Here is a 10,843-nt window from a genome sequence, read left to right as displayed (position 1 = left end):
AGCACTTATTAATGTTTTTAAACTGATAAATACATATTTTACCATTAAATTGAATAAACATTGAAATAAATTTAAATTATGGTGAGAGGTAAATAATTCTTTTCTCAAAATAGACTCTGAACTTGTCTCTCTCCTAGTTGTAATCTTTCATGAAAACATATAAGGAGGAGATTGTGTTGACCTGGTTTAGTAACCTGATGGAGTTATAATCAAGCTAAGGCTATGATTAAATAGGTTTTGGTCATGATTAGATAATTATTCTTATATGAGGAAAAAGGTTTGATTAACCCTTTTTATTAAGTCACGGTCCTGCTTTTAGCCTTGTTGAGTCCGGTCTGAAGCTGTTTAGCAAGAATTAAATTTAAACAATATTGGGCTCGAGAGTAAGTTCAAGCAAATTAACGATCATGACCCACCTCAAACCCAAAGTCAATTTCCAACCAATTCCTTACCTGCCTTCATATAAAATTTATAAATTTAAAACAAAAAAAATAATGAATATAATAAAATAAATAAAAATAATTTTGGGAAGAATTACTGGATTCACTGTTCATATGAACAGTGTCCCGTAAAAACACTGTTCATATGAACAGTGTTACAAAAAAAAAGAAATAATATAATAATTAAAAAAAAACTGTTTCACTGTTTATCTCCTTCCTCCCGCTATCTATACTTCCCGTGATCCCGCCTCACAGAGCACCCCCTGCCCGTTCCAGCCACGAGTCCCACGCGGTTCAGCCGAGATCCAGCACCACCGCATCAACTCCGTGCCAGCAGCATCAACCACATCCCATCCGCCGCCCGTTCCACCTCCCAGCAGTCGAAAATCAGCCATTTCCTCCAAGCATTCCAACCATCCCAAGCTTCACCCGGATTCGTTCCAAGAAGAGATCCCATCGATTTCTAGCTCCAATCCCTGTGATTCAGCCTTCACCGTGATCCCAGTCGACTGAATTCAACGAGCCGGTAACCCAGCTCCTTTCGGATCGGCACCCGTTTCGAGCTCCATCCCCATCTTCGCCCGAGATCCAGCCATTCTCCCAGCATCACACCCTCGCGTGCAGCAGGAATCAAGCCTCCACGAGATCATTCCCAGCATCACGCCCTCCTCCTCTCTCGGGATCCATCGCTGGTCTTCAGCGATCTACAAGAGGAAGACGGAGAAGAGAGGAAAAGGGGGAGAGCTCGGTTCGAGAACAGAGCATGCTCTGTTATGGTGCCGAGAAGGGAGAATAAAAAAAGAGGGATGCTGTGAGTGGATGAGTTAGTAAAAGAAAGGAAAAAAAAAGAAGGAAGGACTTGAGACGAATGGCGTGGAGTATCTTAGCAAGCCGATCAAAGTCACCGAGCATCATGAGCAGCTAAACCTCGGTTTAGGGGTTTGATGAAGCCATAGAGGAGTATTCGTTTCATTTTTATTGATTTGAGTTTGTATTGTAAGATTGTTGCATGATGAAGAATTTATCAATTGATCTTACGATTTATCCAATTTATGTGAATCATTTATCTTGCATGAAATATTTTACATAAATTGATCTATTTCATCAAATCCAACACCTGTGATTTGGAGGAGATATTCACGTGACATCGATTTCATGTTTAATGATTTAATGATCAGATGCATCATGCTAGGTTAGACAGGTCATGCTTATCATTAGAATAGATGGTTTGTGCTAGACTTAGATGATTCATGCTGGGAATTAGTTATAATTTTCTTTTATAGATTGCTTTGGCTTGTAGTCGGAAGCCATCAAGTCTTAAATACAACTCAATCATTGAAAGCGTCATGAATATAAATCTATCGGTGGATTCTAGCCCTAAACACCTCTCTCCATAGATAATTCATACTACTACACCCATATTAATTCTTAGTTTTTATCATTTACTCTAGCTTATCCCCTTTGAAGTAATGATTTAATTAGAAAAAAAAACTTGTATCCAATCCCTGTGGACCGACACCCGTAATCACTATCCTACAGGATACGTGCTATTGCGTGGTTTATTTTTGAAATTGAAATAACCGATCAATTTTTGGCGCCGTTGCCAAGGATTGCTAGCATAGTTATTTTTCCTATCATTAAAAAAAATTAATTAAAAAAAAACTTTCAGAAAAAAACATATATATATCTAAAATAAAATAAAAAAATTATTTTCTATTATTGTTACTTTTCTTATCTCCTTTTTCTCTTCTACTAATTTTTTTCCAGTTTTTCTTTTGGTCTTATTTGATCAGGAATCGAAGGAAAAATCTGAGATGATCAAAAGGAGAATAGCTGGAAAAGGAATGCTGTAAAGGTTTGCCTAAAAAAATTTAAATTGCTGGAAAAATTTTCTTTGGTAACCTCTAAACCTTTCTTATTTAAATTAATTATTAGCTTGAAATTTTGTGGTGATTGTTTGATTTTAATTTCAGCAAAAGTGTGAATGCATGCTTGATACACATACACAAATTAATCCGTACATAGTAAGGGCAATCACCCCAACAAGATAAGAGCCGGATTTCATCACCGGATTCTTGCCCAACTTAGGTGAACTCAATCGCACATAGTGTCACTTTAATTAAAATCAATTAGATGTTGGCTCCTAGAGACATTCGAGCTCAATAGGACGAAGATCACCGAAAGTTGCACCAATTTCGCTCTGTGGCTTAGTTGATGTCTAGGCAAGCTTTGTCTCTATAAGGAAGACAGTTCATCTATTCGAGGCAAGTGGGTTTTAAGTGGGACCTTCGCGAACGCATCGTGACCCCTCCACTTACCTGGGAGCTTACCTGGTTAACTCGGTTCATTAGACCGAATTGGAGGCTTAGGTGCCCTCTTTAAACCAATTAGGAGCTGTCTAGTGATTTTAGGACAAATACAAGGATTGATATGTTTTTCTTTTATTGCATGCTTGACTGATCAAGTACTAGTGTATGCAAGCGAGTCGTTCTAGAGTACGTGACCTATTACCCTTTGACCCTGAAATAGAACGGACCCTTAGGAATATTCGAGCTGAGATCAGAACATTAGAATCATCCCCACCTTCTGAGATGGCTGAAGAACAACCCAAACTCCTGAGGGAGTACTTTACTCCCACCATTTACACTTCCCCATCTTGCATTCGATTACCTGAGGTAGCAGCTGTACAATACGAAATAAAGTCTAGTATGATCCAAATACTCCCATCTTTTTACGGGCTCACCAACGAAGAACCATATAAACACCTAGATGAATTCTTTGAGATTTGCACCACTGTCAAGATTCAAGAACTTCATTGATGATGCTCTGAAACTTAGACTATTCCCCTTCTCCCTTAAAGATAGAGCCAAGCAATGGCTGAATTTTTTAGAAGCCAATTTGATTCGTTCTTGGGATCAAATGCAACAACATAGGCTTCGGCGCTACTACAGCGCTTCGCTAACTCGAAGCGCCTCGCTATGAGAATGACGCTTCGCTAACGCGTTGCGTTGTCAGCTAAGAACTAGAATTCTTATCGATACTGGAACTCATAGGGAAGAAAATGGATTTATGGATGGAATCAAATATGCAGTATTTACAGAAAAAAGTATTCGGTTATTGGGGAACAATCAATATACTTCTAATGTCGAATCAGGATCAACTAGGACAGAAATAAAGCATTGGGTCGAACTCTTCTTTGGTGTCAAGGTAATAGCTATGAATAGTCATCGACTCCCGGGAAAGGGTAGAAGAATGGGACCTATTATGGGACATACAATGCATTACAGACGTATGATCATTACGCTTAAAAATAATTTGTTCTATTCAATATCTCTATGGGGAAAAGAAGCACCAAAAACATTCAATAAAAATTTACTTTTATCAACAATGAATAATAAGGTTTACTTTTTTTCAAAAGATACATATAAAATTATTGATAATGATAAGATACGATACTTTAGTACTTACTTTGGAAATAAATATACTTCCACGTATCCTCATGAATCAGACAATACTATGCTATTTCCTCTGCTTGTATTGGTACTATTTACTTTGTTCGTTGGATCAATAGAAATTTCTTTTGATCAAGAAGTAATGGATTTTGATATATTATCGAAATGGTTAACCCCATCCCAAAATCTTTTACATCCAAATTCGAATTATTCTGTGAATTGGTATGAATTTTTTACAAATTCCATTTTTTCAGTAAGTATAGCTATTTTCGGATTATTCATAGCATATATTTTATATGGGTCTGTTTATTCATTTTTCCAGAATTTGGACTTAATCAATTCATTTGTAAAAGGGAGCCCTAAGAGAATTATCTTGGACCAAATAAAAAGTGTTATATACAATTGGTCATATAATCGTGGTTACATAGATATTTTTTATACTAGGGTTTTAGTCATGGGTATAAGAAGATTAACCGAGCTAACTCAGTTTTTTGATAGACATATAATTGATGGAATTACAAATGGAGTTGGCCTTACAAGTTCCCTTATAGGTGAAGGTATCAGATATATGGGGGGGGGGACGAATCTCGTCTTATTTATTTTTATATTTTTTTTATGTATCAATATTTTTATTATTTTTTTTGTTCATTGGTATAAACCCAATAATTATACAGGTCTTCATGGGATAATTTTTTTGTCGTGTACAAAGACATTTTTCGTTCTATCATTTCCGAAAAAGTCGATAAACTAGGTGGATATGTAAAAGATATTTTTTTTTTTCCATTACTTGGACATGTATAAAAAAAATATTGTGACATTTCATTTCGTACAGCATTTTTAAACCGATCATTTTTTATATATCGCAATGGACAATTCCATCATTTATAATCGAAAAGAAAAGTTACAAGAGGTTTTTCAAACCAGAAATAAGTCTTTTCATTTTTCTCTTCTTTAAGTCTTCCTAATTCCCAATTATCTAAATTTTTTAAAAAATACTTTCCCATAGGAAGAACGAACCAGTTTAGACGTGCCATTACAAGCTTCTCCCAAACCGAGGGAGAAGAATTTCATGAAACTTGGGAGAGATTTCCGGACCTAATCCATAAATGTCCACATCATCAAATACCTAAATGGCAGCTAGTGCAATGTTTCTATGACGGATTGACTGAACGAAATCGTCAGATGATTGATGCCGCATGCGGGGGGACATTCATACTTCAAAATGAGCATGAAGCATGGCAATTATTTAAAAATCTAAACGAAAACTTCCTCCATCATGCTTCTTGTTCTCGTCAAGCATCCCTGAGTTCTCAAAGAAAAGGGACCATTTGTGAAATAAGTCATTCTATGGACCTGTCTAGCAAGGTAGATGCATTATCCCATAAGATTGACCAACTGATGATAGATGGGTATTACATGAACTCTTCCCAAGCACAAGTGTGTACTATCTGTTCTAGCCCATCCCATCCTATTCATGAGTGCCCTTCAGCGCCCCAATTCCTCGAACTCGTGTAAGAACACATCAATGCTGCTCAAACACAGCCTAGACCGGGTAATGACCCATTTTCCAATACATATAACCCGGGATGTCGAAATCATCCAAACTTTTCTTGGAAGCAGCAAGCTTCGAATACAGACCAACCCTATTTCCAAAATTTTCAAAATCCTCAGAATTTTCAAACCCCACAAAATATTCATCCCTACCGTCCCTCGACTCAATTTCAACACACTCCTCCTCCACCCCAAAGAAACACAGCCTTTGAGGAGAAAGTGTTGAACGCCCTTCAAGATTTGGAAACTATTACACAATTGGTGCACTCTCATACGCAATCCATCGCCAAGCTAGAATCCCAAATGGGGCAACTAGCTAATGCACTGAACAAGCGAGAGGAAGGAAAGCTTCCAAGCCAACCACTAAGTAATCCTAGGGGATAATACATGGCTCAAGAAAATCAATTAAATGCAATTCATCATGAACAAGCCAATGCTTTGACTATCCTAAGGAGTGGACGTGTAGTAGACAATAAGATTAGAGAGGACAACAATAAGGAAGGTGAAGAAGAGGATAGAAATGTGTCAAATGAAAATCTAAAACCTTCTTCTTCTTCTTCAGCTAGTCCACCTTCTGCCAAAACTCATATCCCAAAGGCCCCATTTCCTGAAGCTCTTAATTCACCCTCTCCCTTTGGCAAAAAGGGAACTTTACTAGAGGAAATGATGGAGGTTTTCAAACAAGTGAAAATCAACCTTCCGCTTCTTGATGCTATTAGACAAGTTTCCTCCTATGCCAAATTTCTCAAAAACCTTTGTACACAAAAGCAAAAATCTAGGACACATGTGCCTAAAAAGGTCTTCCTAACTGAGCAAGTGAGTTCTATTCTTCAACACAACACCCCTCCAAATTCAAAGATCCTGGTGCTCCCACCATCTCCTGTGTCTTAGGAAATAATTTCATTGATCGAGCACTCTTAGATCTAGGGGGCAAGTGTCAACCTTTTACCTTATTCAGTTTATGAGAAACTTGAGTTAGGTGAGTTAAAACCAATCTCGGTATCCCTTCAATTGGCTGATCGATCTGTAAAAATACCATGTGGGATAATTGAAGATGTTCTTGTCAAGGTAGACAAATTCTATTTTTCAGTAGATTTCAGTATCCTTGATATCGAACATGAACCTAATCCTAAGAAACAAATCCCCGTGATCCTTGGGCGGCCCTTTTTAGCAACAGCTAATGCATGCATCAATTGTAGAACAGGGGTAATGAACATATCATTCGGGAACATGAAGGTAAAATTAAATGTGTTCAATGCGGACGACCAACCCGCGAGGAAAGTTGAGTGTTTTATGATAGACAAAATAGATGAACTCATAGAAGGAGATGCAAAAAACTACCTTACTGTGTCTGGCTGAAGACAGTAAACTTAGCGCTTGTTGGAAGGCAACCCAATTCTCTTAGATTTTTTTTAACATTGAGGACAATGTTAGGTTTAGGTTTGGGGGTATTCATCTTGATTTTCATTCAAAAAAAAATAGAAAAAAATGCGTTCATTTTCATTTAAAATAATAATAATAATAATAAATTAAAAAAAAGTTTTTGTTTTTAAAAACCTAATTTCTATACATTTATGTGAGAATGATAAACACACAAGGTATATAAAATCTAAAAAGCCCAATGACTAGTCGGAAGTAATACAAATTTAAGTTCTTTTTATTAAGTCTCTCTTAGGGAGTTGTAAGCTAATTAACACTTTGGAATTTCACTACACACTGGCCGACCCTTCTTGTTGGGGTATGTGGAGACCATTGGTGATGAAGAGAATTGAAGGAGAATCAATTCTGCATAATTCTGTCTGGCGGACTGTCGGAGTCGACTTGAGCTACAGTCGAGTCGACTCGGGAACAGTCGAGTCGACTGGGGAACAGTCGAGTCGACCCGAGAGGAGAAAGGCCAGAAGACCGAGAAAACCATGTTTCTGTCTCGACTGTCAGAGTCGACTCGAGCTACAGTCGAGTCGACTCGAAGCATCGTCGAGTCGACTCGAGCTACAGTCGAGTCGACTCTAGATCGTGCCAGTTTTATCCAGACGTGCCAGAGTCGACTCGAACCACAGCCGAGTCGACTCGGGCTCGCGAAAAATCGTACGGACGATTTTCTTTTGGTGTTTTTGGTGGCGTTTCGACGGCTATGATCATCTGAAGGTCTTGAGACTATATATAGGACTCATGAGAGCCCTAGGAGGATAGATATTCAAGGATATTTCGAGAGAGACTCTTGTTTTGTGCGGCTAGGGTTCTAGAGAAGAAGAGGATTGGGATCCTACTTCTTGTGCAAAGGAAATTCTGTGTGAATCTCTTGTAGATCGATCGCTTGTGATCGTTCTGGTGTGTGCTATCTCTGTAATCTGTTCATCCTAATTGAGATTTGGAGCGGTGGAGGACGTAGGCTACTTGTAGCCGAACCTCGTTACATCTTTGTGTTTGCTTTGCTATTTTCTTCCTATTTCTTCTTCTTTTGGTTTGATAATCCGCTGCGGTGCTCAAGTGTTTTACCCTATTGATACCACGGGGTAATCTTTTGCCCTTCGTAGCGGAAGCGAAGCGGTGATCCTTGAGTCCGGTGTCGAGGGAGCGAGAGAGTGCTTATCCGTTTGCTTCTCTCTTTGCTTGTCCGACGTTGGTGGTTGTACCGGTGTGAGTGGGTTCCGGTGCGGGTCGCTGCCAACAACTGGTATCAGAGCTATTGGTATTCTGCAATGGCGGATGAAGAGAAGTTGCGAATTGAGAAGTTCAATGGCACGAACTTCGGATTTTGGAAGATGCAAATAGAGGATTATCTTTACCAGAAGGATCTCTATTTACCTCTTGGAGGTAGAGCGAAGAAACCAGAGAAGATGTCCGATGAAGACTGGGAGGTCCTCGATCGGAAGACGCTCGGCACCATTAGATTGTCACTTGCATCCCAAGTGGCATTCAACATCAAAAACGAGAAGACGACGATGGAGTTGATGGCAACATTGTCGCGGATGTACGAGAAACCCTCAGCATCAAACAAGGTATTTCTCATGAAGAGGTTGTTTAATCTTCGTATGAAAAATGGCGGCAGCGTAGCAGAATACTTCAACGAGTTCAACGGACTCACGGCCCAGTTGGAGTCAGTGGAGATTAGTTTTGACGATGAGATTCGGGCATTGCTAATCCTCTCCGGACTGCCTGATAGCTGGGAGGGCCTGGTGATGGCAGTGAGCAACTCTTCGGCGACGGGGAAGTTGATCTTTGATGACGTTGTGGAAGTGCTTCTGAGTGAAGAAGCAAGAAGGAAATCTTCTGGAGCTACGGAGTCGTCTGAAAGTGCACTAAACATCTCTAACCGGGGAAGACAAAAGAAGGATGGTCGATTTTGAAGCGACTCGAAGTCGAGATCCAGCAGGTCTCGAGCACCTCAGAACAAGGGAGCGAAGTGCTGGAACTGCGGGAAGATGGGGCACTTTAGGAGGGACTGCAAATCTCCTAAAGGGAAGCAAGGCGACCACACCGAAGGAGTCAGCAAGGATCTGGCAAATCTTGCTGAAAACGGTGACATGGATGCCCTCGTTCTATCTTTATCTACCGGTGACGAGTCTTGGATGATAGACTCAGGCGCGTCTTTCCATGCTACATTCCAACGGAAGCTTCTTGGAGGATATGAGAAGGGAGACTTCGGCAAAGTCTACTTAGGGGATGGAGAGCCTTGCACCATACAAGGAAAGGGAAGCGCGGAAGTGAAGTTGATTTCTGGATCTTCACTTGAGCTTGAGGACGTACGGCACGTGCCTCAACTGCAGAGGAATCTGATTTATGTTGGACAGTTGGCGAGCCAGGGGTACAAGACTATTTTCACAGCTGATCAGTGGAAGATATCCAGGGGTTCGTTGATGGTGGCTAGTGGCAAGAAGGTTGGGACACTTTATATTGCCAACGGCACGGAAAACTCTATTGGAGTTGCTGCAGCAGATGTGGACGCCAAGTTATGGCATTGCAGACTTGGGCACATGAGTTATCAGGGACTGGAGGTGATGCACCAGTTGGGAAAGCTGCAGGGTCTCAGGAGTGTTGAGATGGACTTCTGTGAGGATTGTATTCTCGGAAAGCAGAAGCGTGTTTCATTCAACAAAGAAGGTAAACCTCGGAAGCAAGAAAAGCTAGATCTCGTGCACACGGATGTGTGGGGGCCTGCACCGGTTTCTTCCATTGGTGGATCTCAGTACTATGTTACTTTTATTGATGATGCTACCAGGAAGCTTTGGGTGTTCTTCTTGAAGCACAAGTCAGAGGTATTTGGGGTCTTCAGGAGATGGCAGGCAATGGTAGAACTCGAGACAGGAAGAAGGTTAAAATGCCTGAGATCAGACAACGGTGGTGAGTATTGTAGCAGAGAGTTTGAGGACTACTGTGCAGAAGCTGGGATCGTCAGGCAGAGGACAGTTCCAGGGACACCACAACAAAATGGAGTTGCTGAAAGGATGAACAGAACAATTAATGAGCGTGCCAGGAGTATGAGGATACATGCTGGATTGCCACAGCAGTTTTGGGCAGAAGCAGTTAACACTGCTGCCTACTTGATCAACAGAGGGCCATCAAAGAAACTTGAATTTGGAATTCCTGAGGAAGCATGGACAGCGAAGAAGATTGATTTGGCGCACTTACGAGTATTCGGTTGTACCAGTTATGTCCATGTTGATTCCAATCAAAGAAGCAAATTAGACGCCAAATCAAAGAAGTGCATTTTCGTTGGATACGGAGCTCAACAGTTTGGGTATCGTTTTTGGGATCCCGAACACAGGAAGATCATTCGTAGTAATGATGTGGTATTTAATGAGAAAATGCAGCAGAGCACTGAATCAGAAACAAAACCTGTTGAGCCGTGTTTTGTGGATCCTGAAGAGGAGTCTACAAATTCTGGTCAGAAGACTCAGTCAGAGCAAGAACCTGAAGTATTGGCACCCTCTCCACAACTAAGAAGGTCCACTCGTAGTACTCATGGGAAGCCTCCTCAAAGGTATGATGGGACTCTTAGTTATTTGCTGCTCACAGATAATGGCGAACCTGAATGCTTCACGGAGGCATTGGAGGTTGATACCAGGAAGGAGTGGGAGTTGGCCATGGATGATGAGATGGAGTCATTGGAGCAGAATCAAACGTGGGATTTGGTGGATCTGCCCAAGGGGAAGAAAGCACTGTCAAACAAATGGGTTTACAGGCTGAAGGAAGAGCAGAATGGGAAGAAACGGTACAAGGCCAGGCTGGTTGTAAAAGGATTTCAGCAGAGAGCAGGTATCGACTTCACGGAGATCTTTTCTCCTGTAGTCAAGATGAGTTCTATTCGGGCGGTGCTGAGCATGGTGGCAGTAGAGAATCTTCACTTAGAGCAGCTTGATGTGAAGACAGCTTTTCTTCACGGAGATCTCGATGAGG

At 40.7% G+C, this 10,843-nt stretch overlaps 1 non-coding gene across 1 annotated transcript; it reads right to left on the bottom strand.

Moving 5' to 3' along the window:
- Nucleotides 1–4,910: 4,910 nt before the first annotated feature.
- Nucleotides 4,911–5,016, bottom strand: LOC120112681 (small nucleolar RNA R71). The gene has a single exon (XR_005514253.3). It is a non-coding gene; the product is annotated as a small nucleolar RNA R71 (small nucleolar RNA).
- Between the last annotated feature and the right edge of the window lie 5,827 nt (nucleotides 5,017–10,843).

Source organism: Phoenix dactylifera, chromosome 18 (assembly GCF_051530095.1).
Source record: "Phoenix dactylifera cultivar Ajwa chromosome 18, Ajwa_hap1_PhDact_Kaust_v1.1, whole genome shotgun sequence".
In the NCBI taxonomy this organism is placed as follows: Eukaryota; Viridiplantae; Streptophyta; class Magnoliopsida; order Arecales; family Arecaceae; genus Phoenix; species Phoenix dactylifera.
This window is presented reverse-complemented; position numbering and strand designations above follow the sequence as displayed.